The sequence below is a fragment of the Tupaia chinensis genome, unplaced genomic scaffold (genome assembly GCF_000334495.1).
Source record: "Tupaia chinensis unplaced genomic scaffold, TupChi_1.0 Scaffold000282_1, whole genome shotgun sequence".
In the NCBI taxonomy this organism is placed as follows: Eukaryota; Metazoa; Chordata; class Mammalia; order Scandentia; family Tupaiidae; genus Tupaia; species Tupaia belangeri.
Genome location: NW_006159765.1, coordinates 1,874,448 through 1,882,498, shown reverse-complemented (window position 1 = coordinate 1,882,498; position 8,051 = coordinate 1,874,448). Strand labels below are relative to the sequence as shown.

Sequence of the window (8,051 nt, the reverse complement as noted above, 5' to 3'; positions counted from 1 at the left end):
AATGAACATGTGCTTTACCTCTTTGTCTAAAACTGCAAGATAGTATTGGTTAAAGGAGGCCACGTGTTATTCAGAAAAGGCCTGAGAAGGTAAAACTCACATAGGACTAAGTGCACCCAGAGTTTTCACATCTTCAGCCAATTAACATCCAAAAACAATTGGCTTTGCATTCCATTTCTTCTTCCCCCTTTTTTGCCCTTTAAAAAGAATGAACCTGGGGATGGCCTGGTGGTCTGGATCAGAGGAATCTGGGCCACCTAATCTCTACTTTTCTCTACTATGTGTCTATGTGTGTTTATTTTATGCTTATTTCTAACCTGCAGCTGCTCCCACTCAGAACACGCATTCAGCCATGCAAGTCATGACAATTCTCTAAAAATGCTGTTGAACTCTTAAGAAATGGAAATTCTATACAAACAGATTAATGCATCATTAGAAAGAACTGACCAATTACCAGAGATTTGTTATTTCTTTTAGACTATGTATTTAGAAACTTCTAGACACACCTTGATTAAATGCAAAAGTAGGTATTAAAAATAAGCAGTTGTTGGGGAGCTAGCAAGTGGCATAGTGGTTAAGGTGCTGGACTCTCATGTGGCCAACTGTCGTTTGACTCTTAAGCCTGGTGGTTTGAGACTCATACCAAGTACATGAGAGTGTATGCCCAAAATCCCAAGAAGAAAATGGAGAAGAAAGGATTGTAGTGAGGTGATTTCTAGCTGTAGTATTCTGTTCTGTGTAAGGTGTCAGTTACTTGGAGCATGACATTATTGGAGTATTGGCTAGATGTTTCATCTCCACATTGGCTAGTTGATGATACAAAAAGCAGCATGTCTTTATCCAGCAACAGTGCTCATAATTCTGAATAATGGTTAGTTTGGAGAGTAGTTATATTAAAATATTGGTCAATGAAGTTCCATTTTCTCTGGAACAGACAACTCAAAATACAAGTTACAGTGATAGTGAAAGAGTAGCAAAAGATTAATAAAATGTTACATAGAATGGAGTGCTTAATAATTTTTATAGTCAAACACATTATTTGACTCACTCACAATGAAACCAAGAGTTAAAAAATATGTTTAAGAATATTCAATGTGGGACCAACAATTGGTATAATGGCTATGTCACTGGACTCCCATATAGCCAATCACGGTTCAAGTCCCGGACCTGGTGTCTTAAACTCACACCAGGCGTGTGTCCATGAGTACCCAAATTCCCAAGAGGAGAATGGAGGAGAAGGGATTGTGGTGTGGCTATCTCTCCTAAGTGGGTGATTTCTTGCTTTCTGTTTCTCTTTCAGGCAAGCACACACACCCCATAGTGAAAACCTCTCAAAAAAAAAAAAAAAAAGAATATTTAATGTATTAGCTACATAATTCTACAAATCCAAAAGAGTTAAACAATTAGCATTTTACTATCAGTGTGAATATTTTAAAATTACTATTTACTTAGTTTTAATTGTTATTATTATTATTTTAATTTACTATAGGACATATGTGCTCAACCAGAGAGACAAAGAGAGAGAGAGAGAGAGTGAGAAAGAAAGATGCCAAGTCCAGGACTAGAACTGCAATTTGCCACATGGGAGTCTAGCACCTTCAATGCTATGCCACCTGCTAGCCTCGTCAGAGTAAATTTATTTATTCATATTTTTTAATACATTCAATCACTATATATCATTATAGCATGCAAGATTAATTTTCCCACTGTATATTAGTCCAGTTGAAGACATTATCATATACATTATCATGGACAGATAATTTTTCATTTTCATGTCCCTTAAATATTTGGCTTCTTTTTTTTTACTCACCTTCTCCCCATTTATACTATTCTTCCACACTGTGTCCAGTATCCACAATTGTTCTTCATGTGTTGAAATCTAGTCTTTCAGTTTCTGCCATAGAGTGCAAACACTCAGTATATATTGAGTGAGGACATACAATGCCTCTCTTTCATAGTCTGGCTTGCTTTGCTTAGCAATAAGTCTTTCATACTTCTTTACTGTTTTTCTTTTTCTTCTTTTATTTTTTTCCTATATTGTGTGTGCACTCACTGGAGAAATGGAAAGTGAGAAATCACTCCCCAGTGGGGATTGCCATGCCATAATTCCTTGATCTCCATTTTCTTCTTGGGATTGTGGGCACACACGCACATGTAAGCCAACCAGTCTGGCAATTGAACCGCAGTGTACTATGTGGGAGTTCAGCAACACAACCATTATGCCATAGGCTGGTTTCATATTCATTCAATTTTTTTTTTGGAGAGGTTTTTGTTATAGGGTGCATGCGCTCGCCAGAAAGACAGAGAGAGACAGAGAGACAGAAAGTGAGAAATCACTCCCCAGTGGGGATTGCCATGCCATAATTCCTTGATCTCCATTTTCTTCTTGGGATTGTGGGCACACACGCACAGCATGAGTTTAAGCCACCGGGTCCGAGACTCGAACCACAATCGACTATACGGGAGTCCAGTGACATAGCCATTATGCTAACTGCTGGTCCCACATTCATTCACTTTTTATCAAATGCCAGGTGCTCGCTTTTATGGCTGAGTAGTATTCAATAGTATATATGTTTCTTTTTTCCAATTCATTTATCTATTCATGAGCATTTGAGTTGATTCCATGTCTTATCAATTATGAATAGTGCCACAATAAACAGATATGCAAGTACTTTTCTGACAGAGTGTATTCCTATCTTTTGGGTAGATACTCAGGAGTGGAATTGCTGAATTGTATGGTAGTTCTATTTGTAGACCCTTGAAGGACCTCCATTTTGCTCTCCAAAGTGGTTATACTAATTCACATTCTCACCAACAGTGTAGGATAGTTCCCTTTTCACAATATTTTCACAACAGCCTCACCAACACTGTTAGGTTGTTTTTTGTTTTTTGGGTTTTTTTTGTTTGTTTTTTGGAAGCTACTTGAGTTTCCTGTGTATTCTGGTTACAAGTCCCTTATCTGAGTAATAGTTAACAAATATATTACACTCCAAGGGTTGCTTATTCACTCTAATTATTAGAAGCTTTTTTAGCCTTTTTAGACACACTATCTATTTGGGGGATTAGTGCCTGTGCTTAAGGGTCTTATTTAAGAAGTCTTTGCCTGCTCCAATGTTTATAAGAATTTACTTTGTGTTATCCACCAGTAGTTTTATAATTTGAGGCCTTATGTTTAGGTCTTCGATCCATTTTGGATTGCTCTTTGTTAATAGTGAGAGATAGAGGTCCAGCTTCATTTTCTTATAGGTGGATGCTCAGTCTCTATAGCACCATTTGCTAAAGAGATTGTCTTTTCCTCACTGTAGTGACTAGTTCCCTTTGTCAAAAATCAGTTGGCTATATGTTTTAAAGTTTATTTCTGGGGTCTCTATTTAATTCCATTGGTCCACATGCCTGTTTTTGTGCCAATACTATGCTGTTTTGATTATCACAGCTTTGTAATGTATGTATTTTGGGGGATCAGGGAGGAAGATGCCACTTATTCCACTCTTTTTAGGAAGAATTTCTTTGGGAATATGAGAAATTTTATAATTTCAGAGAAATTCCATGATTTTTTCTGTGTAGAATATCTCTCATAATTTGATTGGGATTGCATTAAATTTGTAGATTAACTTGGATAGCATTACATTTTGATTATATTACTTCTTCCAATCCAGGAACATAGGTTGTCTTTCCACCTCCTGTGTCATTTTCCATTTTTTAAAATAGTTCTTTTTTTTTTTTTTTTCTTGTAGAAGTCTTTGTCTTCTCCGGCTAGGTTTTTTTCTAGGTATCTTGTACATTTTGTCGCTATTTTAAATGGAATTCCTTTTTTTGGTTCTATCTTAGTCTGCTTAGTGTTGGTGCATAGAAATGCTATAGATTTTTGTATGCTGATTTTGTATCCTGCCACTTTACTGTGTTAATTTATCACTTATGAGAGTTTCATTTTGTGTATATTCTTTTGGACTTTCTATGGACATAATTACATCCCCTGCAAAGAGTGATCATTTCACTTCTTTTTTCCTTATTTGAATATCTTTTATTTTCATCTCTTGACTGTATTGGCTAAGACTTCAGTACTGAATTGAGTGGGTGTTGTTTTTTTATCTAATGACTTTTTTCTACGTCGATTGATATGGTCATATGGTTTTTATTCTTTTTGTTAATAAAGTACATTATATTTTGGTTTTGTGTATGTTGAACCATCCCGATATCCCATGACTAAAGCCTACCTGGTTGCTAAGTATAATCTTTTTAATGTGTCATTGGATATGATTTGCTGGTATCTTGTTGAAAATTTTTGCATCTATATTCATCAGAGACATTGGTCTATAATTTTCTTTCTCTGTTATGTCCTTCCCTGTTTGGGGGCTGAGAATGATGGAGGCTTTGTAGAATGAATTTGGGAGGGTTCATTCCTTTTAGATCTCTCGAGATTATTTGAGTAGAATGTAGGTTAGCTCTTCTTTAAAAGTTCTGTAGAATTGTGAAGTGAAATCTTCAGGACCTGGGCTTTTCTTTATTAGTAGGTTATTTATTACTGATTCAATCTCACTGCTTGTTATTGGCCCATTGAGGCTTTGTATGTCTTCCTTATTCAGTCTTAGTAGATAATATGTGTCCAGATATTTGTCCATCTTATCCAGATTTTCTTAATTGCTGGTATATAGTAACATAGGATTCTCTAATGATCTTTTGTATTTCTGTTATATCTGTTGTAGTATTTCCTGTTTCATTGCAAATTTGATTTATCTGGTTTCTTTCTGTCTTTTTCATCAGTCTGTCACTTCTCTTTGTCTATGTAGGTCTATCCATAAGGTGTGCTTCTTGTAGGCAGCAAATAGAAGGATTCTGTTCTTTTTTTTTTTTTTTTAACTAGTCAGTGTCTTTTGATTGGAGAACTTAATCAATTAACATTCAACATTATTATCGATACTTGTGGATTTGTCCCTTCCATTTTTTTTAGCTATTTTCTTCATTGCTTTTTGTTCTCTTATTTTTTTCTGTCTTGCTTTATTTTTCCTGATTTAGTACTCCCTTCAGTATTCCTTGAATAGCTGGCCTTATAATAGTGAATGCTTTCAGTTTTTGTTTGTTGCAAATGATTTTATTTTGTTCTTCTAATTTGAAAAATAATTTTGCTGGGTACAGTATTCTTCATTGAAATTGTTTTTCTTTGAGTATTTGGAATATATCTTCTCTTTTAATTCTTGACTGCATTATTCTGTTGACAGGTCTGATGCTAGCTTAATAGACTAAACTTTGCAAGTGATTTGAAGTTTCTCTCTTGCCACTTTGAGAATCTTATATTTGTGATTTTGACCAATCAGGCTATAATGTCTGTGGAGAGGATCATCTTATGTAGATATTTGCAGTACTTTGTATTTCTTGAGTCTGGTGTCTGAATGCTTCTCAGGTTTAGAAAGATTTCTGCAATTATTTAATGGAATAGATCTTCTATGCCTTTGACTCTTTTTCTGGAATACATAATTTTCAGATATTTGAGTGTTTAATAGTGTCTAGTATTTCTTATATGTTGTCCTCATTTTTTTTGGTGGTTTTTATCTAAGTGAAAGATTTTGTCTTCCAGCTCAGAGATTCTATCTTCTGCATGGTCCAGTCTATTAATGTGTTCAAGGGAGGTCTTGATTTCCTGTATTACTGTCTTTATCTCTAAAGGTCTGATTGGTTCTTTTTTGTTGCGCCCATCTCCTCCTTGAAGTCCTGGGAAGACTTCCTCATCTCTGTCATCATGGATCTTCTAAATTCTGTTTTTTGATATTCCTGTGATTTTTTTTTTTTTGTGTGTGTGTGTGTTGTCTATGGTTGAAGAAGGGTTGCTCTGTCCTGTTGAGGGAGAGGTGTTTCTTATTTTCTTTATTTCTTGTGCCTCTGTTTTGGTTTCCAATCATGTGATGGATTCTACACTTCTTATTTTTCTCATATTGATTCTGTAGTGTCAGGAAGGAAGAAGAGCTTTAGTTCTCACACATGTTCTTGGTAGAGGCCCTTGTCTTCTGATCAGAGAAATGTGTCTATAACGAGCTTTAGGTGTTGGATCATTTCCCAGTCTCTTGGAACCAGGCGCACTTGGGGCTGATCTGGAGAGATTGAACTGGAAAACAAAGTAGGATTTGTGCAGAACTATACATACTATGTTGTTCAGTAGAGTATAAAATCTCGAAATACTCCTGGGTTGGCAGGAAGCAGCTAGAAGTCTTAGGCAGTCTTTTTGACTCAGTTTGTCTCACTGACTACCACTGCTCATGGGATTAATGGCAGTAAATATATGTGGGAAGGGCTGTTTCAGGGTGTACCTGGGACAGAAGGTAGTGGGAGGTGAGGCAGTCTCACTGCCTCTATTTGTCTCACTGACTCTGCTGCTCCCTGCTCCATGACTCAGGCTTGCGGGATTGATGGTGGCCTCAGTGTGAATTTAAGGGGAGACTGGACCTTTCTTTTCAACCCTAATTTAAATATACTTTTAAGAGAAAACTTTTATGGTCATCACAGTATGTGATAGCTTTTTCATTTAAATAAAATTTCAGTGTAACATCTTAAACAAATGGGCATTATTCCAAATGCATCAGTAAGCTTTTGCAATACTGAAACTTAAATCAAATATCTTTTAGCTCCAGTATTGCCTTGTATGCCCAAATAATTTTAGTAAGAAGAATTATCTGCAGTGTTGCACTTTATCCATTTAGTGTTATTTGATGAAGTCTTCCTACTCCTCACTTTGTCTTTAAATTGTGCTTAATAATTTCTCTCAGTTGTTTTCAGAATCAAATAGATAATATATGCAAAATCACCTAACTTAATACTTAGAAAATGCTGGACACTTTGCTAATTCTCTGCTTATTTTGAACATAATCTTTAACCCTTCTATTGTTATTTAATTGAAAAATACTATTTTATGTTTAATATTAGAATATTATGGACCAAGAAAATGAACATTAAGAAATGATTCTGCAGGGACTGGACAGTTTGAAAGAGACAAAGATGAAACCAGACCCAAGCATGAGCAGTGGACGCTGTTCCCTCAAGAGCCGAAGATGGCAGTGAACGTGTACTTGAACTCAGTCACCAGTGATAACTTATGTCGACATGACATGCTGGGGTCTGGATCAATGAATCTCTGCAGTTAAATCTGACAAAGATCAAACAACTGTGCTCAGGGGAAGCTTATTGTCAGTTTATGGACATGCTATTCTCTGGTTGCATTGCCTTCAAGAAAGTGAAATTCTAAGCAAGGTAGAACACGAATACATCAGAACTTCAAAATACTACAGGCAGGTTTTAAGAAGATGGATGTTGACAAAATAATTCCTGTGGACAACTTAGTAAAAGGAATCCTTCAGGACAATTTTGAATTTGTTCAATGGTTCAAGAAGTTTTTGATGCAAACAATGATGGAAAAGATCATGACCCTATAGCTGCCAGACAAGGTCGAGAATCTGCAGAGGCTTCCTCTTATGCTGCTCCAGCTCTGAAGAAACCTCTCATTTCTAGCAGTGCAGCCCCACAGAGGCTCATTTCAACACAGAGAACTACTGTATCTCCTAAGACTGGCCAAGTAGTGGTGTGAAAATATCCTTGTGTGGGCAATCTGGATGATGAAGCAGCTGAACTGATGCAGCAGGTCGATGTATTGAACCTTACTGCCGATGACTTGGAGAAAGAGAGATATTTCTCTTTGGAAAGCTAAGGAATATTGAATTGATTTGCCAGGAAAATGAGAGGGATAATGACCCTGTATTGCAGCGGATTGTAGACATTCGTTATGCCACAGACGAACCTTTGTGATACCTGATAAAGGGGGCCCACAGGAGGTGCACAAAGAGTATTAACAACCTGGACCAACAGAGCCACATTCGAATTCTTCTCTCCAAATCATGTGCTTAACTGTGAAATACTCCCTTTTATTATTATTAGTGAACTCTCTGGTTTCTTTACAAAAGCAAAAAGTACCTCATCTTAAAGTGCACTTTGCAGAATTTTGCACTCCTTTTCCAATAAGTTTGAGTTAGGAGCTTTTACGTTGTAGCAGAGCAGCATTATTATCTAGT

General features: G+C 36.3%; 1 pseudogene; it reads left to right on the top strand.

Annotated features, from left to right (window-relative positions):
* Nucleotides 1–7,037: 7,037 nt before the first annotated feature.
* Nucleotides 7,038–7,832, top strand: LOC102470836 (microtubule-associated protein RP/EB family member 1 pseudogene; annotated as a pseudogene).
* The last annotated feature ends 219 nt before the right edge of the window (nucleotides 7,833–8,051 follow it).